General features: G+C 54.8%; 1 long non-coding RNA gene and 1 other non-coding gene across 2 annotated transcripts; one reads left to right on the top strand and one right to left on the bottom strand.

Annotated features, from left to right (window-relative positions):
• Positions 1 to 1,281: 1,281 nt before the first annotated feature.
• Positions 1,282 to 26,282, bottom strand: LOC127492363 (uncharacterized). The gene is made up of 3 exons (XR_007921725.2): positions 24,506 to 26,282; positions 7,519 to 23,656; positions 1,282 to 1,730 (listed from the first exon to the last, which is right to left on the bottom strand). It is a non-coding gene; the product is annotated as an uncharacterized lncRNA (long non-coding RNA).
• On the top strand, positions 1,577 to 3,280 carry LOC103349137 (uncharacterized). The gene is made up of 3 exons (XR_011379251.1): positions 1,577 to 1,714; positions 1,855 to 1,961; positions 2,754 to 3,280. It is a non-coding gene; the product is annotated as an uncharacterized protein (transcript).
• Positions 26,283 to 26,308: the final 26 nt, after the last annotated feature.

Genomic DNA, 26,308 nt, shown 5'->3' on the forward strand with positions numbered 1-26,308 from the left:
GTTTGTGGTGCTAACACGGGGACCTTCTCTGTCTCCCTCTCTGTCCTTCTCCATCTGCCTTCGAATAAATAAAGAAATCCCTTTAAAACTAAAAGTGGAGCAGCTGGGACCTGAACAGACACTCGTTCGGGACGCAGGCCCCGTGAGCCATGGCTTTACAGCTCCGTCACAGCACCGCTGACTTGAGTGACAGAACATTTGATGTAGTGTTGCGATGCCAGTGACGCTGCACCATGGTTTGAGGCGATCATTCAGGGGTTGAAGAGAAAGGAGTGGATACATTGAGTCTGCAAAAGGCAAAATTATGAAAGATGCTAAGACTAGAAATGAAAAGGTTTCGAAATATCCTACAGGGTTTAATTTCTCAAAACACTAATATCTCTCTCTTCAACCTAAGAAAGAATTTCTCTTTTCTTTTTTTTAGTGGAAAAGTTCCTGTGCAAACCAGCGTGGGGCAGCACCTTCTGCGGTTTCCTGCTCTGACATCAGAAGGCGCCATTGTGACGTCATGCCTGCTGCCTGCACAAAGCCTTGGCTGGGCCTGGGTTCTGTCATTTGCCCAGGAAGCGCTGTCCCGGTGACCTGGGGCTGGGAACAGCTGCCTGAGTTTCCCTTGTTTGGTTTTTGTTCTTCAAGCTGCTGTTGTTTTTTTTTGTGTTTTGATTATTTTTTTTTCTATTTTATTTATTTTGATTTCCTCCGTTATTCATATTCTTTTTCCCTTTCTTATTGATTTTCCTAGGATATCTCATTTCTATTTGGATTTTCTCTTCACTTTTTTCATGGGCTTTTCTCTTGTTTGTGGTTGTTCTTTATATTTTCTCCCAGTATTGGGTTTCCCTTTGCTCACTTTGAGTTTTTTTTTTCTCATTTTTAGTCCCTTTTTTAAATAAGACTGTAAGTCGTCTGCTTGCTTGTTACTACAGTTAATTCTTGAGATTTTTTTCTTTATGCTTTATTCCTTTTTTGTGGTTTCTCACTTTTAACTGTTTCGATAGGGTAGTCTAGTTGAGTTCATTTAGTTCATGTTTTCTGTTGGTGATGTGAGCTTTGTCCATTTTGTTTTGTCTTATGTTCATTTGATTTCTGTTTGTTTCATCTTCTTTTGTGCTCAAGTAGTCTGAGCCGTGAGAGCTGATCTGTGTCAGCTGCTGGCTCAGGGTCTCCCAGACGTCAGCCCTGCTGACCGTTCCTGGGAGAACCCTGGTGAGGGAGTGGAATCCGGAGGAAGAATCGGATCCTGCTGCTCCTGTTTGGTCAAATTTGTTTTTTCTTTTTCCATTTTGATGACTTTGTAATTTTTCTATTACTTTTGTTTCCTGCCACCATTCATATTCATTTTGTGTTTTCCATTTTAACATTTTATTCCACTAGAACAGTCTCCGTGGCTGGTATGGTGTAGTATTTACAGTTCATGGTTTCTGTTGGTAACAGGAGCAGAGTGAGTTTGTTCCTTTTTGTTTTTTGATTTCTGTTCATTTGATTTCTGTTGTTCCATTTTCATTTGTGCACCACTCGTCTCCCTTCCTGGGAGCCCCGGGAGAGGGAGAAGAATCCCGAGGCCAGGATCGCATCCTGGATGGGGACGTCCGGGGGCAGGGACTTACTGCGGCCCCCCAAGCCCTCTGTATCCCCAGTGGCTCTTGCGTCCCTCAGCAGAGTGGGGCAGGAGGTGTCCATGGCGGCTCCTGGCCCAAGCTGAGAAGGCTGTCAGGTGGGACAGGTGCTGTCTACACGGGGGCGGGAGAAAGGGTTGTTACTGCGAGATGGAGCCTGGGGGGATTCTCCTTTGTGGTCTCCCATGTTTGCAGGGGAGGGGTGGTGGCAGTGCGTTCTCCTCTCTCCCCTGCACAGGTAACTACTGCCCAGTCCTGGTGGCTCTGCAAGGTTTAGGATCCAAAGAAGCCCCAGAAACCTGATCTGCACCAGCAAGAAGACTGCCTTTGAAGGACCTCTTGATGGTAAGGGACTCACCCATGGGGGATGGGGTCACCCAGACAGCCAGGGTGTCCATTGGCTTTGCATCTGTGTGCAGGAATGGAGCAAGTACATAGGGGCGGGGGCGAGTGGGACTGCCCGGGGTCTCCATGGGAGATGCAGCAGCTCCCACCTGGACAAAGGAGCGCAGACGCTGGGCAGGTGGAGGTGGGGCTGCCAGGTGCAGGGAGACCGTGTCCTGGGCATTTCTGTCCTTCCTGCAGGCCATGGCTCCTGTGCCATAGGCCCCTGGCCCATTCCCCATGGGCGCGGACGGAGGTGAGTGCATCTGCTCCTCTGAGACTCAGACGTCCGGGTCCCATCCCTCCTGAGAGCCCCTGACCTTCGAGTGGGGCCCTTCAGTCCTTGGAGCCTCAACGTGCCCCCCTGGACGATGGGTGTCTGAGGGCCACAGTCTTACACACAAGGTCCTGCACGGTGCCCGACGGGGGGTGAGCACGTGAGAGAGGGGACCCCTCTGTGGCTGCTGGGCTCGGAGGTCCCTGCCGTGAGCTGTAGACCAGGCCAGAAGCTGGGGCTGTGTTGGGGCCTGGCTGGGGCGCTGGCATCACTACAGCTCTGTTCTTCCAGCACTGCCTCCCCGTGTCTATCCTTGGGGACTGATCCCCAGGGTAGGCATCTCCTCTGGCTTGGATGAGGCACCTGCCACCTCCCTGCTGGTCTCTGGCCTTGTCACCAAAGTGCCCTGGGGTCTCAAAGGGACAGGAACCAGTGACCAGGCCATGGCATGACAGGGCCATGTTCTCCCCTGTCAGATTGTCCCTGCCCGAGTCCTCTGACCTCTCAACTGAAAGAGGATCCAGGGGCCACCAAAGGGTCTACACAGCAGATGCTGCAGCAGAGCTGTCTCTGGTGACCCAGGTCACCATGATCTTCCACGGGAAGACGGACTCCAAGATTCCAGCTTCAGAATCCTTGCCTCGGTGAACTCCAAGCGAATAGTTTCCTTCGTCCTTGCTGTCCCAAGGACAGGACCTTGTGGCTTTTCTGGCTGCCCCCACGTCACCACGAGCGTCCACTGGAAGATGGACTCCGAGACACCCAGCTCAGAATCCTCGCCCTTCAGGAACAGGCGTTGAATGTCCCTCATCCTCGCTGCCCCAAGGACAGGACCCCATGGCTGCTCCGTCCCCGGGGAGCAGCTGCTGCCTGGGAAGAACCTCGTTGCCTCTTTTGGTGCCCATGGATTGCCCTGCACTACTGCCTCTGTGCCTGCAAGTTAACTGATTTATGGTTTAAAGAAACCAGTTAGGTCAATAAATAGTGGCTGGAGAAACATGAAGGACTCTGTGGGTTTAGGCACCTGTGCTCACACACGGGGAGCGGGGCGCTGGAAGCCTGGAGAAGGTAGTTTGGAGCCGCGCACAGGGCCTGGGCTGAGTCCCGGCTCCAGTGCCCAAGGCTGCCACTGCCTTGGTTTCCCACCCCCTGGGACTCTGTTTCTGGCTCTGTCAAGTGGGTGTGAGTGACAGGAGAACCTGCCTCCAAGGAAGCCCCCGGAACAGCACCAGACTCCCCTGGCTGCTGGGTAGGGCTGGGTCCTTAGAGGCCTTTGATGTCTGGGCAGGGTTCTGGGAGCTGTCAGTCTCTGTGGGTCCTGGGGCTGTGGGGGAGCTGGCTCCTTCCTGTGACCCCACTGTCCTTCCTTTGTCCTTGCCCCTTCTCCTTGCCTCTCTGTCCCTCCCCTGTTGGAGGCCTCAAGCCTGATTTGGGGCTCTCTCCCCTTCTTTGCCCTCAGGGAGATCCAGGAGCAGCCAGGACGAGGGCACCTGCACCTCCCTGTGCCCCTCCTCCCCCCCCTGCCCACAGGGAACCCCCGGTGCCTGCTCTAAGCCATCTTGCCTTCTCTGACACTTCTCCAGCCCAGTCAGGAGTGCTGCCTCTTCCCTGCTTCCCACATCCTGTATGGACCTGACCTGCAGCCCCCCATACTGGGTAATGGTGGTGGTCATCCTGCCTCCAAGTGCTGGGGCCAGAGTGAGTGAGGTTATGGCTGCGAAGCTCCCAGCCGTGGACCAAGAACATAGAAGAGTTCAGGGAAGTGGCTTTGCTGGGGTCTCCCCAGAGATCCAGGACACCAGGAACAGGCAGGATCCACCCACACACCAGGCTGCAAACTGGCAGCCTGGGGGACTGTCGCAGCTCAGTTAAGTTTGCTGTGGTTTGTGCTGTGTGCAAAGTTGTGGTGCTGATGTTGAGACCTTCAATCACACGGAGCTGTTGGGGCTTCTCTGGGCACAGGGGAAGGTTTGGCAACACCAGGGCCCAGGGTCTGTGGCTCCAGTGGTTACAAGTGCTCAGGAATGCACCCGCCCTTTGCAGGTGCTTGCAGCCTCCCTGGTCGGGCGCAGTTGGAGTTGGAGTTTCAGCCAGGAACCTGTCCACATGCAGTGTCTGATACTGGGCCGAGGGACTCCCAGTGCACAGAGCTGCGCTGCTGGGGAATCAGAGCCCCAGAGACCCCACAGGCCTGGGGGGCACAGGGAATGCCTTGGTGGTGGGTGCCCAAAGTGCACCTCAAGGCAGCACTCGGACAGAAAGGGGTCTTTAGTGTTTGGGAAAGTACAGAAGGCTGCAAGGTGACTGCTTAAGATCCCACCACTGCTGCAGCTCAGGTCACAGCCTCTGTCCCCATCTGGGGACAAACACAAGGCAGAGTGAACCAAGGTCCTGAGGGATGGGACCCAGTGTCCCTGATCTTCAGTGGTTCAGGGCTGTCCCTGGGGACGTCCATCCGCAGGCTCCTCCTCCTGTGTGTGCAGGGAGAGTGAGTTCTGGCATCTGGACGCCCACGTGACAGTCTGCCTGGGTTCCCTTCCCTGACACCAGGGAGGCAGAGCAATTCCCCCCCTTGAGAGGGGGGCTCAGGCTCCAGGTCCAGGGGCTGCCTCCCCTCCCCCACTGGCTCCCTGTGGAGCTGGGCCTCTGCCTCAGGCTCAGCTTGCATTTCACAGCCTCAGCTCCACCCCTGCAGACCTGGGCTGTGGGCACTGGCCCCTCCTTCACAAACAGGGAAACTGAGGCCGAGATGAAGAGCCAGGCCCCTCCCCAGTGAGCGGTTCCTCCCAGGCCCAGGTGGCTGCTGATTCCTGCCCCACACAGGGAGCAGCTGGGGCAGAGCCTGGGCATCAGCACCCGGGAGCAGCTGGCCAGACCTGGGCCCAGGGGCTAAGTGTGGAAGGAGACCTGTGACAAGAACTTCCTTAGGCCAAGTACATGGAGTGGAGTGTATCTGAGAAGAGCATCATACAACAAAAATGATACAAGAACCAGGCAGCTCTGGGAATGGAGCAGGTTCTGAGGTGGCTCATCCAGGACAGGTGCACAGCACTGCTGGACCACGGGAAGTGGGTGCAGAGATCAGCACCATGGTTCCAGTCAGTGCCCACAGCTGCAGGGTGGCCAAGGCTGAACTAGTTAATTGCTCACAGCCTAAGTAGTGACCTGGCTATGGGGCCTTGTGCCACAGCCACAGCGCAGTGCCAGGATGAAGCTGTTTGTGTCTGTGGGCCCAGTGCAGGTGCCTGGCCCTAGTCGTTGGCTTCCCATGAAATTAGCACCTGGTGAGGCTTCCCCAGATGTCATTCTGATGTCTAGAGGGAGAAAGGAGGTGGCTAGGTGATGTTTTAATTGAATTATGCACGTCCAAGAGCAAATTCGTTTTTTAGGATCTCGGTTCTGGGACTCGTTGTTGACCTTGGGCCACTAGTGCTGGGGCGTTGGTCCGGGTGCCACTGTGACTGAATCAGGGGGCCGGGAGTAGGTGCAGGGTGGAGCCACAGGGCGTCTGCGCACACTGGGCCCGCCCCGCTCCTGACTTGGGGACGGGAAAGATTGGGGACCCGGTGTGGGGAGCAACTTGGACTATACTGTTACTGGAATTAAGACTTATTCTATGCATCTGCTCTCCCACAATATGGCGCTGGGAGAGGAAAAACAGCTTCTATGCAGCTGCCTCTTGCCAACTTGAGTGATGACCTCCAGGAGCTGATCCTGCTCCTGATTGGAGGAGAGCAGCGTACTCGGCGTGTGGGCAGCCGAGTTGGGATTGGCGGAAGAGGACTATAAAGGAGGAGAGAGACAACATGCACCAGGAACATCTAAGGGGAACATCTGAGGGAACACCTGTGCAGCCCCCGAGAGAGCCGGCCGGCGGTGTGCCCTCCCCCGCAGAAGTGGGGAATGTGGCAGGGGGAACCGCCCTTCCACGGAGGTGGAAGGGTCGGTAGCCAACCCGGGAAGAACCAGCAGCAAACCCGGGGAGGGCCGAGCAGACTAAAGAACAGCGCAGGGTCCTGTGTCGTTCCTCCACGAAGACCGGGAGCGACAACCCGGGACAGCTGTGAGGGTCTGTGGAGCCCAGATGAGTCTGTGTACGCGTGGGGACCTGCCTCCGAGGGGGCGGCTCCATCCCATCAGGAGGAACCTGGGAGATACAGGGCGGAAGGAGGGAGAGCTCCTGCGCTTCCCGGCATTCGCGGGTCTCGGTGTGCCGGGCCACAAGGCGGAGGATTAGCCTAGTGAGCCAGTGCCGGCCGCTCCACTTCTGATCAGCTCCCTGCTAATAGCCTGGGAAAGCAGCGGCAGATGGCCCAAGTGCTTTGGCCCTTGCTACCCACATGGGAGACCTGGAAGAAGCTCTTAGCTTCAGCCTAGCCCAGCTCTGGCTGTTGAGGCCACGTAGAGAGTGACCAGCAGACGAACGCTCTCTCTGTTCCTCTTTCTCTAACTCTGACTTTCAAACAAACAAATAGATTTTTTAAAGGGGGTGGAGGCAGTGGGAGGAGCAGACCAGGAGCTGAGTTTTGGATATGCTAATGCCAATCAGAGATGCCTGTGGGATCATAGCAGAGATTCTGAGTAGAAAAGTGGCAATGAACTGTGGAGTTAAGGAGAGAAATCTCGCTGGAAAGACGCACTTGCGTCACCAGGAAGTGACAGAAGGGAGAGCCTGCCCCTAACTGTCCTCGCCGCCCTGCTGCAGGCCTGTGCCCTCAGGCTGGTGCACACACAGGCACAGCCCGGCGTTCTGGAGAAAAACCGTTCCCCACGCTCCAGACCCAGCTCCCCACTTCCTCCCGGGACAAAGCCCTCCACGCTGTCTCAGCGTCCGCCATCTGTAATGCCGCTCAAGCGCTCCACCCCAAAGAACACTGTGACGAGAACCTGCGTGTCGGCCACAATGATTCTCTTCTGCGGCTCAGTCCCTTGCAGCTGAGGAATCCCCCCCACCCACCCACCCCCCCGCCCCGCTACATCCGTGGCTTCCCGTATCTCCCTCAACGAATCCACCCAGCAATGTCAAGGCCTCAGCGCCCGGGACTCACGCCCCGGAACGGGGCTCCCTCTCCCCGGCCAGGCACGGACGGGGCTCGGGATCCGCAGTTCCAGGAGGGACCGGTGTCGGGCAGGCCTGCGGACGCTGACAAAGCTCGCCGCCATCCCCTCCCACCACCCCCGCGCCTGACCCCGGCGAGGAGCGGCGGCGGGAGCGCAACGGTCAGCCCCGGCTCACCTCACCTTCTCGATTTTGCCCAGAAAGAGCTTCCGGGCGCAAGCCCCGCTCAAGAGACCTGGGGCACAGCGCGCGCGGGGTCCAGGCGAGGCCACCACAGCCCGACACGGAGCTTAAGAGCCCGCGACAGCTCATTTTTCCCGCTGTGGCTTTGCCGCCTCCGCGACTTCCGGCTCAGCGCCTCAGCGCCGCAGCTGGTCCGCGCGGCCTGATGACGCCACTGGCCTGCGCCGCCGGCTCTGGGCCGGCTTCCGGCTGCTGCTACCCCCACCCTTGGGAGGCAGCGCTGATGGCCCCAGGGCTGGGGTCTGTGCCGCCTACGCGGGAGACCTGGATTGAGCTCAAGGCTGCTGGCTTCGGCCTGGCCCACTCCCGACTGTTGCAGGCATTTTGGCGAGTGAAGCGGTAGAGGGAATGTCTGTCTCCCTCTCCACCTCTTTCCCTGTCTGTGTTTCTATTTAAAGAAAGACACTCAAATGTAATCCAACCAAGCAGTCAGCTAACTGATCTGATAATGTGTCAGATCCTGCTTACAGAGATCTCCCTAATTAAGGAAGTGAGAGCAAGTGGCGCATGTTTTCAAAACACCAAGAAAAGTGTAGAGTCGGGCGCTGTGGGGTGGTAGGTTAAGCCTCTGGGTGCCGGTTCCAATCCTGGCTACTCCACTTCCTCCCCAGCTCCCTACTAATGGTCTGGGAGAGAAGTGAAAGATAATCCAAGTGCTAGGGACCCTGCGCTCAGGTAGGAGACCAGGAAGAAGCTCCTGCCTCCTGTACTGACCCAGCTTCAACCATTTGGGCAGTGACCCAGCAAATCAAAGACCTCTCTCTCTCTCTCTCTCTAATTCTGACTTTCAAATAAATACATCTTAAAAAAAAAAAAAAGATGTTTTCCCTGGAGTGGAGAGGGAGTGAGTGGAGGAAGCCAATCCCAGAGGCCACCCCCAGAGCATAGAATATTCTTGTTCTCACTGGGGAAGAGCAGCATTGTGAGTCTTTCCTTCAGCTCACTTCCCACAAGAACTGCAGTAAAGGGATGAAAACAAAGACCAGTCATTCATCTTGGACAGACAGGAGAGGAGACAATGGGTAAGGGCAACTGGACTGCCCCAGTGTGAACAGTTGACGTGGAGTTGAAGACTGAGACACACACATGCGTGCACTTGTGTTAGGGTCCAAAAAAAGCCCACCGCCCAAGGAACAACTCCAAGAGACTTTTTCTCTCATGCAACCAGCAAAGGGTTAAATTTATTGATCCAACATGTTGGGGCCCTCTGACAAGGACAGAGGAGCAGTGAGGAACTACAGCATAGGGTTTATAAAAGCAAAAACCGCAAAATCGGGAGGAGGGAGAGAATACACGGTTGCTAAGCGGTTGCTAAAATCTTACAATCAGAAATTATGATTTTAAGACATAGACAAATCACATCTTCATTATTAGCCCAGGTAACCCAGGTGCAACCTTTCTACTTTTAAGCTTGAGCAATCATGCTAGGGGGTTTTTGTGCGTTGCCAAGGGTGGTGTAGTGCACTGCTATTGTCCGACTATTTGAGATCATAGTTTCAGACCAGAGTCTCACGGTGGGGGGGTTGCTTTCCCAGAATGCAGTCTCAAGTGCTCCAAAATGGAGTCCCTACTGTCAAGGTGCTACTTTACTCTTATTTTCACAGCTGCACCAGGAAGGTTTTTAAACCTGTAAGCTTAAGCTTAACTCTTGACACCCACACATATACAATTTTAACTCTTCACTTGCACACATACATGCACACATAGTTGACCCTTCCAGCTCTCTCTTCTATTGTGGCTGTGGTCAAGTGGAAATCAGAAATGCAAAACAAGCACTCTGGGCTGCTGCTCCCAAGGTCTCTTGTCCCCATTAGCACGTGGCTGCCCTTGGCTCCAGGCAGCTTAAAAGTGGCTTTGGGAGTCTTCTGCTACCAGTAACTCCTCTGCACCTTGTCCCCTGGGCCCCTGGGGCAAGGAGACACCTCAAGGGGCTGTGGGACCCAGGCTGATGTGCACTGATGCCCACATGGAAGTGCCAGGCAGCGAGCCCAGTGTCCTTCTAGAATAAGGGGCTCACACGCAGGCATCTGGAACACTTGTTGCTGGGGATTACAGTAGCCCTGCCTTATCCTCAGTTTCTTTCTGTGGTTTCAGTTACCTGTGGCCCACTGCAGCCCAAAAACATTACATGGAAAGTTCCAGAAAAGGGCACTTCGTAGCTTTCAACCTATACAGCCTTCTGAGTAGGGTGAGGACATCTCACGCCATCGCACACTGTACCGTCAGGACACAAATCTTCCTTGTCCAGTGTATCCACACTGTATTTACTCACCTGTTAGTCACGTAGTCACGGTCTCAGATCTCAGGTCAGCTGTTGGGATATTGCAGAACGTGTGTCCAAGTAACACTTTTATGTAATAAGGACACAAGGTGCAAGAGAGGTGGAGTCAGCAATTTGCATGGGCCAAAACTAAGCTGCAAAGTGCTTCCTTGGAGTGAAATGGTAAACGTTCTGGACTTCATTAAAAAAGAAAAACCTCCTATCCTGAGGTTGCTGAATCTACCAAAAGAACGAATCTCCTCTTGGTGGTGCTGTGCGGGAGGAAAAGGAAACCTCGGCTGGTTCTGCTGCCGCATCTCCAATCGCAAAGTCCACAGCCACAGCGCATGGCATGGGCTCGGCTAACAGGGAGAGGGCACTCGATTATAAGGGTCCCTCAGTCGGCAGTTTCAGGCATCTGCCGGGGGTCCTGGAACAGGTCCTCTGTGCATGCGGGGGGCTGCCGTACCTGCTTTCCGTTTCTGGCTCTGGTGAGCATGGGGAGGAGCCGGGCAGTCAAGGCTGGTCAGAAGGGCTGGGCGGGTGGCAAAGTTATTCCCAGGGCTTCATGGCTGGACCACACACAGGCACTCTGACCTCTGACCTGTCCCATTACCAGGACGGGAATGGATGGGAAGGAAAGTCATCTGGTTTGGAGGTTAAGTAGGTTTTTACTTCCCTTACTCTCTGGCGATAAAATCCGGTGTGCATTGGATTCCTGAATGTTGGCACACAGCCCTTTGCTTCCTCAGACCTGGGAAGGCCAAGGGGGACTTCAGCCGTCTGCCGTGTGGGGTTTAATCCCAGTGAGCCCTCCCACTGTGGTACAGAGCGCGAAGGCATCGCTGTTTGTGCCGTGTGCATCATGGTCTCTGTGCAAGGTCAAGTGTGCAATGGCTCTAACTGCCCAGTGTCCTTGTATTCAAGTTTGTCTCCCTTGAAAAGTGGTTGCAGTGGACTTGTGGGTACTGGAAAATAGAACTGGGAGTGGGAAATACTCTGGAAATACCACGTGGGGGTGCACTGAGCTCAGCTTCACACATCCACCTCCCATCCATTCATTCATTCATTCATCCGTTGCTTTAGTTGCTGCCTCACAGAGCTCACAGTATGGAGTTCTGAAGCCACAGGCCCCTCTTCCAGGGCTGCCTCCTAACTTGCCCGGTGAGCTCAAATCCTGGGAAAACCATTCCAGGCAAAGTGATGGGCATTGGCAGGGGTTGGGCAAGGAGCCCTAAGGCTGCTGGGAGGAGGCACCTTCCAGGGCAGAGTTCCAGGTCCAAGACTAGCAGTGAGACGCCCTGTGGGTCAGGGCCTGGGGGCAGCCTTCTGAGGCTGAAGAGGGGCTAAGGGGTAGCAGAGCCCTGACAGGCCCTTGCACGTCATGTCCTTCTGCAGGCCTCCCTGGGCAAGGGGTATCAGCAGGAAGTGAGTGTCCTTCTCAGTGCAGGTGTGCAGGAGAAAGCTCACTCACGTGGCATCAGGGTGTGGTTCAGTCCCGCTGTCGCTGTGTCCTGGGAGCCTATGGCCTTTATACAGCTGTGTGCTTTGGTGTCTCCTGGGGCCTCCCAGGCCAGGACCCTGCTTCCTCGGCTGTTCCTTGGGGCCCTCAACTGCCACCCCCAGGGCCTTGGTGAGTTCTCAGGAGCCTCTGTGGACTTGGCGTCCTTGAGCCTGAGCCCTGCCTCACTGTGCAGTCTTTCCTGGGTGCAGGGCGAGCTCCGAGGCAGTCATTCGGTTGCTGGTTGTTCTTCCCTCTTGGGGGCTGGTGGTGGCCTGGTGAGCCTGGGCTCTGGCCAAAGACCAGAAACTTCTATGCTTTTCTTCTCTAGGGCCAGGCTGAGTGGGGGTGCGTGCAAGTCTCTGAGATGGTGGAACCTCTGAGTGTCACCGGTGGGTTTCTGTGTGGCAGGAACCAGAAGGTGAGTCACCCTCACAGTGGTGCAGCCTGGGACCCCTGCCCCTCCCAGCCCACCCATGGAAAAGAAGGTGGTTGAGTAGTGGAGTCTTCACCGGGAACACTGACTGGGCCAAGGGGAGGGGCTTCTCTGAGCCAGAACCCTGGGCCATCAGTGCCTTGGCCTAGGAGGCTGCACCTGGAAGGCCTCAAGGGAGGTACCAGGGGACCAGGAAGGCTGGGGGGATGGGGGATGGGGCAGAGGGGCAGAGGGGCTCCCTGGGACTGCCCTGTGCTAGGAAGCAGCCTGAAGGGGGCACATGCCCTGCAGACTGAAGCTTTGCTGTGGAAGGAAACAGAGGGTGCTCTTGGTGTGCTGGTGTGGAGAAAGTTCCAGAACAAATCATTAGGTGAACGAAGCATGGCACAGAGTCATGCCTAATCTCATCCTACTTTTGGAGTAACAAGCGGCAAGCTGTATATTCCTCTGTATCATTTCTGCATAGAGGAACAAGGGAAGGAGACACCTTGCGCTATTCCAGCGGGCCCTCAGAGGCAGGAGCAAGAGTCCTTCTCAGTCCTGAGCATCTGGACCCTAACCTCCGTCTTACCGGACAAGCAACGAGCAGGGAGGAGCAGTCTGAGGTGACGGGGACTGCCCAGGGGAAGTGCGTGTCCCATCCCTGGGGCTGGGCCCCCATGTGGACTGTGAGGGCTGCCTGCTCAGGGAGGAGTCAGTCCCCTCGGCCCCTGGAGCCCTCCCAGACCTGCTCCCTCCCGGGTCCCACTGGGATCTGAGCCCTGGGCAGTGCTTCTCTGTCTTCCAAGATGGCAGCTGCTCCCCCCCCAACCCTCTATCACACTGGCCCAGCCAGGACAATCTGGTTTCCCCAATCCCCAGAGACCATTTTAACCTCAAGGATTCTAGCTGTTCCAAGAAGGGTGAGGCCTTTTATCCTTTAACCCAATGAGAAGCCGAGTGAGGTAACAGGTCCTGAATCCATCAGTTTATTACAATGATCACTAAAGCAGAATAAGTAAAAACGAGCAAAAAGAACATAGGAAAAGATGGGCAAAACAGATACAAGACAGAAACTCGAGCGCAGAGAGCCAGTAGTGAACCAAACACCAGGCGTCCACGAGGACCTCTTCCAAATGGTCCAGGAAAACACTCCCCTTCAAGGTGCGGCTGGGTGGGTCCGGATGCTGCTGGCTGTCGGCAAGGAAGACAAAGGCCTTGAACTTCAGCAGAGCCTCCAGCGGCGGATGCCTTTTCCGAGGGAATGCTGGGACATCTCAGGAGCCGGACATCTCAGCTTCTAGATGTCAGCCTTGCACGGGAGGCTCAGACCCAAGTTAGCATTTGCGTGTTGTCGCAAGCTGTCAGCGGGCACTCACAGGTCTCCCTGATAGGAGCCAGCAGTTCCCATGTGGCTCTGGGCCCCCCGGGGTGGAGCAGTGGGCCTCCTGGCTCTCAGCCAGCACCAGGCTCAGTCACGGCTTGTGTTGCAAGGAAGAGCTCAGCATGGAGGGAGGCCGTCAGTGCACAGTCGTATCAATCACGATCAGAACCCCAACCCAGGTTCACAGGCTCATAATGCAACAACACACACACCGCTGCGATCTACCCCTTGAACCACAATTTCCAAATCACCCTGCCCTTACTCCTCAACCAAGCTAAAGAACAAACATCAACGGAGTTCACGTTCAAAAGGAAAAGTGGATCCACCCCCGTTGACTGAGGAGGAAGGCTGACATCAGAGCATCCTTAACAGAAAAGTCACAAAAGACCAAACACACAAACCGTTTTTAGTGATAAGGTAGCTTTCCCTAGGTCTTTATGCCATGGTTTGTGGTCACTATCTGGAACAGCTTCGACTGATCTTTAAGCAACCCACTAAGAATTTCAATGACTCCTGGGGCAGCTGGAGTATAAGGTGATATGTGCTGTGATCCGGCCCCTTGTGGGACTTCTTTAACCACAAAGTGTGCGCTCTGATCAGATTCAGCAGGGTAGGGGTGTCAGCAGAAGCCGGGCAGGACTTCACAGAACTGACAGCGTTAGATCCCTAAGCCTGCTTGCTTGGAATTGGGACGCCCAGACCTGAACGGCAGCGGGTACAGAGCAGCAACACTCAGCGTCACTATCACACATGCGAGGGCCTACAGAATCCACCTGGAAGATCCGATTCAGGCCCCGAGAGCCATCTTTCTCGGTTAACTCTTTCTGTTTCTCTGGGAGTTTAACCTTCAGGCAGGTTTCACAAGGACTGTTTGTCCACTTAGTTTCCTGCACAGTGATCGGTCTGTCCCTCTGTAGAAGCCAATCAAACACATGAAGTGTATCCCTGTCCTGAGTAGGTCACAGATAAAAGGTCCCTTCTGAGAGCTACTTACGGAACAGCATTGCTTCTTGTGTCTGTGTCACTGTCCTGTGAAGGGCAGCTGCTGCACCATCAAAAGCGAGCACACCATTATTTCCCTGGTGAGCTGGGACATGGGCAGTGCAAACGCCTCTGTGCGTGGAGGCATCAAACACCATTCCCATAAGCGTCTGAACCCTAACTCCTTTCCATTGATCTTCCAACTATTTTGTGGCCATTTATTGCACGACAAGGCTATGCTGTGGCAAGTGACCAAAGTCAGTAAAAACACGACTTGGATGTTGGCTTTCTTGCAAAGAGCGCCTCACAGCCCACAGAGGAGACTATGAATCGACGAGTTAGGCACTCTGGGACGCGTCTCTTTGCACCAAGGTGCAACTGTTCAGAGCACGCAGAGCAGCTGCTGTCCGAGAGAGAGCAGGCCAGAAGTCACGGGGGCCAATCCGTCTGTAAACCAGGCATGCGTTAGTTCACGTGACCAGGCGGGACCCCATTGGCCAACAGCATGACCACGGATGTGTCCGACCCTCGGAATTTCCGGCAAGCCAACGAGAATTCTCGGGGTACTTCCCCAAGGCCCTTGTCCTGGCTGACCCCTTGCCTCGGTCTCTGCTGAGTCTGCCCTTTCCAGGTGAGATTTCGCTGTGTGGCTTTTGTGCCCTTTTGTTTGTCCAGGGACGGGTTAACCCCTGTGGGGCAGCTGTTCTCGTCCTTAGTGCCATGGGAGAGTTAGACAAATTAGCCAAAGGCTCGGTAGGCATCAAGGCCTGATAAGCAGTTCAATTCAGTTTTCAGCATATTGAGAACATGATGTGAGGAAGGAGAGCTCTTAGTCCAGACGCTCATGGGAATGAATTTAGTGTAAAAGAGTCCTCACCCCCAAAGAGACCACAAGCCATATCCCTGCCCATAAACAACACCCGGTCTAGAGTTCATATCTTCCTTTAAAAATACAACCTCTGGACTGCCAGTATGTTTGCTTTCAAACACTGGGGAGCTGCTGCTGTTCTACCTTCCACTTGAAATCCTGAGACCTTCCTGTCACACAGGGATGGGAGAGTTCTCCCCTAAATGCGGTCTGCGCTGCCCTCCGACCCCAGAGAACGAACACTGTGAGACTTCAGGGCTGGTCGTTAGCACTCAGTGGCTGAGTTCTACATTGTTCTGGAACAGCACCAGGGGTCACTCTCCTTCCACCTGTCCACAGGACTCCTAGAATTTTACCAGGTTAGTGGGACCATGAACCACGCCATCATTTATTGCCCAGCCATATTACCTCAAATATTGATAACATTCCCTCTTTGCCTTGGGTAGGTCATCAGAATTGTTTCCTACGACTACACTATCATCTATATCGGAGTAGATTTTACAATCTGGAGATTTAGGTTCAAATTGTCTAAAACACACAGCTTTTACCACGGACTTAAGATACTTGTCTGGCAACACAGTAAACAGCATGAACCCACCCCCATAAAGCTGTTTTGAAAAATTAATTAATCTAATGGTAAAGAACATGCTTAATGAATTGACAGTGACATACAATACCCCTTTCCCCACAGAGGTTTCAACAGCTGGTAGAGTTCCCTGTACAGCTGTGGAATGTTCCTTTCACAGCCAGTGATCAACAGTGATTCTGTAAGATCCACCTGGTTTCCTAACAGGCCACACTGAACTATCAGATGTGGATGCAGTAGCTTCAATTCTTCCTTCCTATTCTAATCCCTGTGTTGCTTCTGTGACTCCGTTACCTTCTTCCTGTAGTGAGTATTGTGAGATAGAATTTCTGTTCTTAGGTTAAGTGAAGAGGCATTGGGTTTTCACCATGGCCAACGTTACTTAAGGCCCAGCTCCATCTAGTTTTACGGACTTTGAGGCATCTGCATAGGATGTGCTCCTAGGACAGCTCCTCAGTGTCCACGCATTAGTGCTTGTGCAGAGGAGGACAGCCCGTCATTCTGGGCAAACAGAAGCCCAGTCCTGTCCTTCAGTCACTCGGGCTCCTAATCCATCCTGCTCCAGTTTTCCCGGAGCTTTACAAGGCTTCGTTTTCATCACCGTCATTGTGTGTTTCTGCCGTTAATCCTGGGTCAACTACAAACACGCAGGAGGCTGATCTGAGAGGCGTCTCTGCCACTCTGTGCACGCGGGGCCAGGTTCCGGGAGGGCGTCAGCCCCACAAATGCATGGGACAGCCGGTCTCCTCCCGATGTAACTTGCCTAGAGAACCGTCTGTGAGGCCGAGTGGACTCTGGTGTCCTCTGTGGTTATCACCCGAACACCGGGTGGCTGGCCAGAGTGTTTCTGGGGGTTTTCTTCACTCTTTTATTTTTTTTCTTTTCATTATTTGCTTTTTCTCATGTTGTAAAAATATTTATTTGAAAGGCAGAGCAACAGAGACAGTGATGGGAAGGGGAGAGGGGGAGACAGAGAGAGGGAGAGACCCCTTCTATCACTGGGCATTGGTTTGCTCCCCAAATGGCCACAACAGACAGAACTGGGCCAGGCCAAAGCCAGGAACTCCCTCTGGGTCTTCCACATGGGTGGCAGGGGACTAAGCACTTTGGGTCATCACCCACTGCCTTCCCAGGAATATTAGCAGGAAGCTGGAGCAGAAGCCAAGAGTTAGGACTGGGACTGGCATTCTGGTATGTGATGCCAGGGATGAAAGCCCTAGCTCAACCCACCGGGCCACAGTGCTGGCCCCTCCTTTTCTCATTTGAAGTTGACCTTTGACTTTCTCATGTTTGGTTTGATCATTTTTCTTTCTCATCCTTTTTTTTTTTTTTCTCAGTGTCCTTATTATTTGTTTCTCTCATTTTGTCTTTATAGTTTTCCTTTTTCCTCCTTTCCTCACTTTTTCATTTGTTTTTCCTGTCTGACACTTCTTCATTTCTGTTTTTCATTGTTCTTTTCTTTTTTTCTCTCTCTTTTTAAAATAGATTTATTTATTTACTTGAAAGAGTTGGAGAGAGAGGGCGCTTTCATCTTCTGTTTCACTCCCCAAATACTCAAAGCAGCTAGGGCTGCACCAGGAGCCCAGAACTTCAATCAGGATTCCCACATGAGTGACAGGGACCCCGGTACTTGGGCCATCACCTTCTGCCTCCCAGAATGCAGTATCAGGAAGCGGAATCAGAAGCACAGAGTAGTCAGGACTTAAACCAGGCAGGCTATATAAGACACAGCCGTCCCTGGTGGTGGCTCAGCCCACGGTGCCACACGCCTGCCCTGCCTTTTCTCATTTTAAATTTTTTTGTGTTTTTCTCATTTTTTTCCTATTTTTGTTTTTTTTCTCATTTTCTTCTTTCTCCATTTTTTCCTTTGCATTATTTTCTCATTTTTAATTTTTTAAAATTTAGATAGCATCATTAATCTCCTCCATTACTGCTGTGTGTATAGTTCATATGGTATTGAAGTTAGTTATTAGCATTAACTAGCTAATATAGTTGGTGTTTACTTGTCTCACTAGTTAGTATAGTTAGTATAGCTAGCATGCAACTAGTTAGCATTACTAGTTAATATGTGAAGATACGGTAGCGAGGAAGTCACCCAACAGAGGGACCTGTGGTCGTTTACTCCTATGAGGAAGTCCTCGCTGGTCATCCCAGGCTCCCGAGGACCACTGGCCTGGGCAGCTCTGGCCAAGTGAAGCTAGCCTGCCATCTGTTAACCAGGCCTGGGTGGCTGTGAACGTCACCCAGAAACAGGACAGGGACCCTGCAGCCCTCAGCGCTTTCCTGGAAGAGGACTGAGTGCAGTACGTCAATCACCCCGACATGACACGGCTCTCCAAGGCAATCGGGAGGGCGGACAGACTGTGGTCACGGGACTCGGCAGCAGACAGCAGCCAGTCCTCTGGGTGGCCAAGCAAGTGCCTGGCAGCGCAGGCCTCAGTTGGTCCCAGAGGACTGTGCTAGCCACACACTGTTGCTGTGCACAGGGGTAATGCACGCAGGGAACTGAAACTGGGCAGTGTCCTCCTGGATGCCGCCCTCAGTGTTAAACTGACTTCAGCCTGGGATGCAGGGGCTCCGACGGGCAAGATCTCAGCACATCTTGTGGAACTCCCAGTATTGCGCTCCAGAAATGCTCTAGGGCCAACAATACAACCCCTTTAATGCAGACTTGTGGGGTATGGGGATGACTCTGGCTGCCGTGTTTACGGGGATCTTGCCACTTGATGGAGAGGCCCTGTGCAGCAGCTGGAGTGCACACTCACAGGAAAATACCAGCTTCCCTGTGCTGTCAGCCTAGGGCTGGAAAAGCTTTGGAAGACTTTACTGACATTCAACCCCGGAAAGAGGCCTGAACTAGACCGCACTGTGGGCCGCTGATAGCTCAGCGTGGTCCTGGAAGAAACTCCAAGACCCCGTGCTGAGCCGCTGGCTTGTCACCAGGACCCTCAAATCATGCAAGTCCGAATCAGCCTAGGCTATAAGCCCAGAGCAGATACAAGAGTCCTTGTCAGAGCATAAATACGACAGTGCCACGGCCACACACCTTGTGCTGTGTCGCGAGATATCCCGACAGAAGGGCCCCAGCACCAGGGCAAAGCCCAGGCTTCAGGCAAGTCCCATCCCTGGCGGCCCCAAAGCTCCACGGAGCTCCTCCTTGCCCCTGAGTTGCAAAGTGCAAGTGGCGCTACGTCTTCCCACCTGCCCGTTTCCCTCCCAGGCCCTGCTGCCTGGGGAGGAGCAGGAGTCAGGGCAGAGCACAGGCAGAGGTGCCCCGTGCCTGACAGCCACCTGCTCAGCCTGCAGACATGGACCCCTACTCCGCGGTCAGCCCAGCCAGGCCCTGTAGCCGCCCCCTCAGTCCTCCGCACCAGGAGCAGTGCTCACGACACAGAGGAAAGCAAAGGCTCCCGTAGAGCACATGCGCACAATTACACCCAGGCCGGGCAGCCAGATGGCTAGGACTTCGGCCGCTCCTTCTAGCAAGGGCCAGGGCCGACAAGGGGTCTCTAGGATACAGCAAGGGCCGGGGTGGCAGGGGGGGGGTCCCTAATGGGATACAGCAAGAACCATGGCCAGGAAAGGGCCCCTATGGGATACAGAAAAACTATGGCCAGAGGGGGTCCCTATGGGATACAACAAGAACCATGGTCAGAGGGGGTCCCTATGGGATATAGCAAGAACCATGGTCAGAGAGTCAATGTGGAATACAGAAGAACCATGACCAGGAGAGGGCCCCTATGGGATACATAAGAGCCATGGCCCGGGGGGGGGGTCCCTATGGGATACAGAGGAACCATGGCCAGAAGAGGGCCCCTATGGGAAACAGCAAGAACCATGGCTTTTCACATTTGCAAACGCTCTCAAAAACAAAAATCTTAACTGTATACTGCCACCCACCTCGAGCTTATTTTCTTTGCACATTTGCAAATATTCCTCATGAATAAAAATCATAGCTGCGTGCATGTATGGGGTCCAGGGAGATGTCTGGGTACGTGTATGCACTGTGGAATGGGTCGTACATAGGTGCATCCGTCAACACAGAGGGACAAGTGCTCCCTGATCTCATGTCTATGGGGGATCTAACAGCATCGACCTCGTAGAAAAAGAGAAGAAAGGTGGTTCTCAGAGAGAGGGTGGACGAGGGGTGTGTCAAGTCTACGATGTATCCGGTGCTCATCGGGAAGAGGCTCTGAGATCCACCCACCCACCTCACCCCCACCCCCCCGCCCAGGAGGCAGACTCTAGTGTCTAATAAGGCAAAGTTCAAGGCAGCTAAGACAGTCCATACCCACTGCCCCGCACATTCCCAGTGGAGAACAAGAGACCCCGAGTGCCATGGTATGGGGGCTCAGCTGGCTGTGGACACCAACAGCTGCAGGTGGGAGCCAGGTACGAAGTCCACGCGCTGTGTGCCCCAGAAGCCAGAGGCCTTTATGCAGCAGACCACAGAGTGGGTGTAACAGCCGGGTCTCATCTACAAGGCGTTCAGGTGAACAGGCACCAGCTCCACCCTGGCCTTTGAGGGCACTGGGCAAGCTGAGAGGAGGGCAGGGCCTCTCTGCCTCCAGCTGGGGAAGCCGCCAGCAGGGGACAGTGTTTCCTGGGCTGCCCACGCCTCCCCCACTCCTCTCTATCTCCTCTTCTGGGTCTCTGGGGGAGGGGCGATGGCCCTTAGTGAATGGCCCTTTCTTCCGAATCTTACAGTCAAATGGATCCACAAAGATGGATCACGGAGGTTTTTCATCCTCCGGGCAGAGAGCAGGGGCTGTCTCACTCCAGTCTGAGCAGGTCTCAATGAGTACTTGGAATTCATTCAAAAAAATAAATGGAAAAGTGGCTTCAGAGAATTATCACGGGAACCGCCAATAGCAACAGAGGAGTCACAGTGGTCCCCAAGGGATACGGCTCAGAGCCATACGCAGGGCAGAGATGCGGGCTCTGTGTGCCACCTCCCAACACTCTCGTGACCTGGGTACTGTCTTCAGAAGGGCCTGTGGGACATTTGCTCCTGCTAACATGTGCTCATCCTGCCCTGAGGCCCACAGCACGAAGGACAAGGTGGTCCTGTGGACTAGCTCGTGTGTCGGGAGTCTGAGAGGTGGCAAGGCCACGGCCCCTAGGGGGCGCTCGGCTGTGCTGTGCTGCTGAGTTCCCTGGGTGACAGTCAGGGAGGTAACACAGCATAGGGACGAGAATCCACCTTCAGCCAGGGATGGCTGGGAGAGGCCTTAAAGAGATTCGACAGATACACTCACACAGCCCCTAGCACATGTCCTACTGCCTACCTCAGCCAGCCAGGGACATCCGGAGGGAACTCCAGAGATGGGCTGTGGGGTCCCAAATCCCCAGGAACAGCTGCTAGATGCAGCATGCGGGTGACCAGGACTAGAGGCAAAGCTGCAGTGCAGAGGGCTCCAATGTCCATACGGCAGCAGCCACTGGAACCGGGCAGAGAAGCCCAAGGGAGAATGTTCTGGGTGTGGGAGGCCAGGACACTGGTGCAAGGACTGTCCCCACCCGAGAAGCCCACCTGGCCCCTGGCCCCACTGGAAACAAGAGGGCGCTGGAAACCTGCTCACACGCAGTTCCTGGGGGACAGGAGGAGTCCCGGTTGCCTCGTGTCCTAATGCAAGGACTGATGGGGCCTGGGAACTCAGGCAGCTCCCGCAGCCCTCGGGACCACCCCGCTCCCGGAAGTGGCAGGTAAGAAAATCGATTTTCTAATTGACGCGGGTGCCAGTTCCTCTGCTGGGGCCCCTGTCCTCAGAGTCGTGTCATCACGGGGCCTGATGGCAAGCCCCTCTCCCAGCAGGTCACCTGGCCTCTGCCTTGCCAGATGGAAGATGCCGTCGTCTCCCACCAGCCTCTGCGGGTGCTGGCAGGTCTGCGACCCTCTAGGGGCGCTTTCTCAGGGCAGCCATCCTTACACTGAAATCTGTTATTAGCATACTAATGGGTACCGTCACAGCACCCAGCAGGAAGGATTAACAGTAGATAGACATGGCCTCACCTACAGTCACCTCAAGGAGGACTCAGTTGAAAACACCATTCAGATCTTAACGCTTTTAGGGGGATGGCGATATCGTTTCCCCAACCAAAACCGGGATCTCCCCATGGGAAGCCACACCGTGTATTGGGCTACCACCTACAAAGGGACAGCCGAGATTCAGGCTGATAACCAAACCCCTGCGTGAGGTCTTAAAGGCTGCTGAAACTGACCCACTGGAATAGACAGGGAACTAACACGGGGCCTTTCAACAGGCTTAGGGTCAGCTGACAATGGCCCCTGCACTGGGGATGCCTAACTGAGACAAGTCACTCACTGCAGGGGACACCAAGACGGCGACCATTCCGCCCGAGGAGATGGACTGGGAGAGCAGAGGGCTGCGGCTGGGGAGGTTCCGCACGAGTGGCTCCAACACGCCGGCCTCTACAGGGTCGGCAGCACCTGCTACGGAGCCCTCTCCAGCCACGCCCCGCACGCACACCTCCAGAGCAGAGACAGCCCCGCCCCTGCTGCCGCCCGCAGCTCTCTCCTCCGAGCCGGCCGGCGCTGCTCCAACCTGGCGTGTAAACAAATCTCCCTCCTCCGCTGACCTTTACCCGTGACCCATCCCTGTAATCCGTCTTGCATTCGAGACAAGAGCCCGGACCCAAGCACCCCACGATGAAGAGACTGATAGCGAGGACTCCAGGGCCGGGGCGGGGGGCGGGCTGCCCACCTGCTTCGTTGATGCTCCCATCCTGCGCAGCCTGCAGGGCGCGTGCAGGGAGCGGGAGCTCTAGCACGTGTCGTAAACGTTCATCTTGTCGGGGCGCTGGAACACAGGTGCACAGGTCCTCTCCCCCCGCCCCCATCTCTCACCGGTGGGAGCCTCCACACCGCCTTGCCCCTCAGAACCGGTGTCAGGCTTTGTGTCTTCATAGAGAATTCACGGAAGCCAACAGATCAAGAGAAGACTGCTGAGAAAAAAGAGCTGGGGACTCACGGTTCCCGAGAAGAGGGGCCCACACCCCGCGCAGGGCCACTCAGGGCGGGGCGGCGGGCAGAGGGACAGGGGCCTGGGGTCAGGAGCTTCGTGGTGCTTCTCCAGGAAGGACTGGTGAGGTGGAACGAGCAGGCATAGGAGGGGCCGCATCAGATAACGTCAGGGCCCTGGGCAGGGCGCCCCCTGCTGTCCTGTCCTGGCCTGCGGAGATCAGGATTCCCACCCCCCCCCTCCCCCACAGACCCTGATCCAGGAGGGGGTTGGGGCTCTGTAGATTGCATTTGATTCCCCCTGCTGGTGGGGATATGATGGTGACAAGGGAGCAGGAGGCCACAAGGTGGCTCAGACCTGCGGTGGGTCTGTCCGAGACAAGGCGCGCCCTCCATGTGCATGGGGGCAGATGCTAAAGCTTCCTGGGCAGCAGCAAGCCACGTGGCCAAACCAAGGGCTCAGCTCAAATGCCACCTCCTCAGGGACGCCCTCCCTGCCTGTGCCACTACAGGGACAGCTTCCCGCACCCCATCTCTCCCTCCTGCTTACCCACTCCATCCCCTGCCCCTGCCCCTGCTCTGCTCAGTGGCACCTGCCATGGCTCCGACCTCACCCAGAGTAAAAGTCCTCAGGGTGGCCACAGGGCCCGTGTCCTGGTGTGTCTCCGCTCACGGTGGCCACAGGGCCCATGTTTCCTGGCGTGTCTCCTCTCCCACCCTTGCCCCTCTCTGCCCCCAGCATCCCCAGCCCTGCACTCCCGTCCCCTGAGCCCGACTCTGTCTCTGCAGCCCTGAGCTCTTCTGTCGCGCTGTCCCGTCCACTGTGCGTCCCCTGGAGCGTCAGCTCCACAGAACAACAGGGTTGCTCTCCTGGTTCTCAGGCCTCACCCTGCGCTGTGCCGGCAGCCCAGTGCAGGGCGCGGCACACAGCAGGGGCTCTGTCCACAGTGCGTGAACAGCTCTTACCTCCACCCGAGATGTGGTCTTTGTGGTCTGCCGCCCTTGCTCACGGAGGCCCTGCTGCTGCCAACCGGATCCAAACACCAGGGCCCAGCAGCGAGTGGAGCAGGCCTGGGTCTCCATCCTCCTGGGCCCATGGCCTAGTGGGAGAGACAGAGCAAACCTATCAGTGGTGCTGTGGACCATGGAAGGTAAAGTGACAAAGGACCTTCAGACCCGCTGAAGTCACTGGGAGAGCAGCAGTGCCATGGGCAGAGCACTTCAGGCTGGGAAAACAGCAAGTACCAAGGCCCAGAGGCGCAGGTGGGCTGTAGGACGGAGATGCTGAGTTTTTGGTGTGGATTCGTAGGGTTACCTTGGGTGTCTATTTTATTTGTCATCCTTTCCATTTCATCTAACCTAGCTCATTAACCTGAGCCTGGGCTCCCAGCCTTTTGAATTTAGTTAAATCTCTTCCAGTGATTTACAATGGAAGCAGAAGTGCACGGGGGCCAACTTGGCAGGTGTTCACTGAGTGGCCACCCTGGGCCCCGGGCTGTGTCAGGCCTGGCTTTCTCCCTTATTTTATCCTCAGGTTTATCCACTAAAGTGGGGACATGGGACCCTCCGTTAGCCTGGTTAACCCCATTGCACTCATGTGGTCAACACAAGTGGCCCAGCCAATATCAGACCCTCAGCAGATTCTGTCTGAATCTCCTGGGTCTCAGGTTAGTAGCCTGTGGGTATTTGTTTTGGAGTCTTGCTGTGTGATACACATTTGGTCCTGGTAGCTAGGCTAAATCCCTCTCAGTTCCAGGAACCATCATTTGGCCACCTGTTAGGAACACTCAGAACCCTCTGGATGCCCAGTGACAGAAAATCCAATTCAAAGTGAAGAACCAAAGTGACTCCATTTTAAAACAATAAAAAAAGCAGCCTCCGTTTCCCATAGCAGACCCGAGTCCTTGTAAAAGCAGGCATTCAGGCATTCCGGAGATATCAAAGCTTACCAGGGACAGCTAGCTCGGTAGACCAGGGACAGCACAGTAGAGATTGCTAAACAAAGTAACTCCCTGTGCCCACAGCTCCCGCTGTAACTCCCTGTACCCAAAGCTTCCATGCTGTATGTAACTCTTTTTTCCTGCTGATGTAGCCCTTTTTTCCTTTAAAAACTCTCCCAAACAAAGACCAGGGCCTCACTCCTTCCTCCGCTGTGCTGGTTGGTTGGATGGGGTCCCTGTCGCGGCTTGTACTTGTACTCCAGAATAAACCTTGCTTTTGCAGTTTGGTGTGATCGACTCTCTGGGGGTCTCTGCAGGGATCTAACGAGCTGGGCACAACATATTTTTTGGTGCCCAACAGAAGTGACTTCCAGCGCCGGCACTGTGGCGTAGCAAGTATAGCCCACCTGCAATGCCAGCATCCCATAAGGGCACCCGTTCCAGTCCTGGCTGCTCCACTTCTGATCCAGCCCTCTGCTATGGCCTGGGAAAATAGTAGAATATGATCCAAGTACTTGAGCCTCTGAAATTGTGCAGGAGACCCAGAAGAAGCTCCTGGCTCCTGGCTTTAGACTGGCCCAGCTCCAGCTGTTGCAGCCATTTGGGGAGTGAGCCAACAGATGGAAAACCTCTCTCTCTCTCTCTCTCTCTCTCTCTCTCTCTCTCTCTCTCTGCCTCTGTGAAACTCTGCCTTTCAAATAAATAAATCTTTTTTTTTAAAGTGCCTTCTAACATGAACAAAGCATGTTGTAACCAAGAGGTCTAAGGGCAGGTGGCATCAGGCAGGGCAGCACCTGGGTGCTGGATGATGTCCCCAGGAGTTCCCTCCCCTGACCTCCTGGCTGTGCCTACTCCCTCTCAAGTGGGCTTTCCCTTCAAGATGGCGCCGTGGGCACCAACTGTCTCAGCAGCCCAACAGTCACGGAGCTTCTCCTCCCCCAAGGTTCCACCCCTAAGACCAACCCCTGGGACCTGATTGGTCACTTGCTTAGGCCTTAGCCAAATATTGGACCACAGTGATTGGCCAGCTCAAGGTCATGTGACCACTGTCTCCAGGGTAACCTGGGAGCTGCTCACTCTGTTTCTGGGTAGCAGATCTTGTGAGGCTTTAGAGAGCAGGGCTAGGGGTTGAGTCTCTGGTCCTCTAGGCCTCATTTACTAGGAGGTGCCTGCTCACGCCATCCCCACACAGCCTCCTGTCTTCTGTTTATAGAGGAATTCATGGTGGCAACTCTTCCCCTCCCCAACTGTTGGGATTTGGGATTTGCTCCCAGCTCCAAGCCTACTCCTGTGTCCTGCTGTCATCAGTTATCCAGTCCACATTTACTGAGTACCTAGTGTGGGAAAGAGCGTGCCTGAGACCATCTGCTCACCAAAGGCTGGGCTCAGGAACACGAGGGAAGCAGAGGTGAGGTGTTTACTGCTACCCAGTCTTGAGAGCCGTGATGAGGAGGTGGCAGCAGGCGCCACCCTCAGAAATTCAGCTCCTTCTGTCGCTGCCACGCAGAGGTCCCTTCACCCAGTTCCTCACTGGATGAGAAACTTGGGACGTACAATCCCAACCTGACACTGTGCCTAAAGCAGGGTGATGAGTGTTACTGGGCAGATTTAGGACAGGGGAGGTGGGGAGAGAAGTGACACTGTAGTATCAGCAAGGCCAACACAACTCCAGGAACTGGGACATGAGAGCACTTTGTAATGAGCATCCAGTGGTTACAGAACTGCTGAATGTTACAAAGATTACAAGCAGTGCACAGTTCGCAGAGCAAACTCAGCAGCTGGCCTACTTTGTTTTGGCGTCTCTATCCTACA

This window comes from Oryctolagus cuniculus, chromosome 10 (genome assembly GCF_964237555.1).
Source record: "Oryctolagus cuniculus chromosome 10, mOryCun1.1, whole genome shotgun sequence".
In the NCBI taxonomy this organism is placed as follows: Eukaryota; Metazoa; Chordata; class Mammalia; order Lagomorpha; family Leporidae; genus Oryctolagus; species Oryctolagus cuniculus.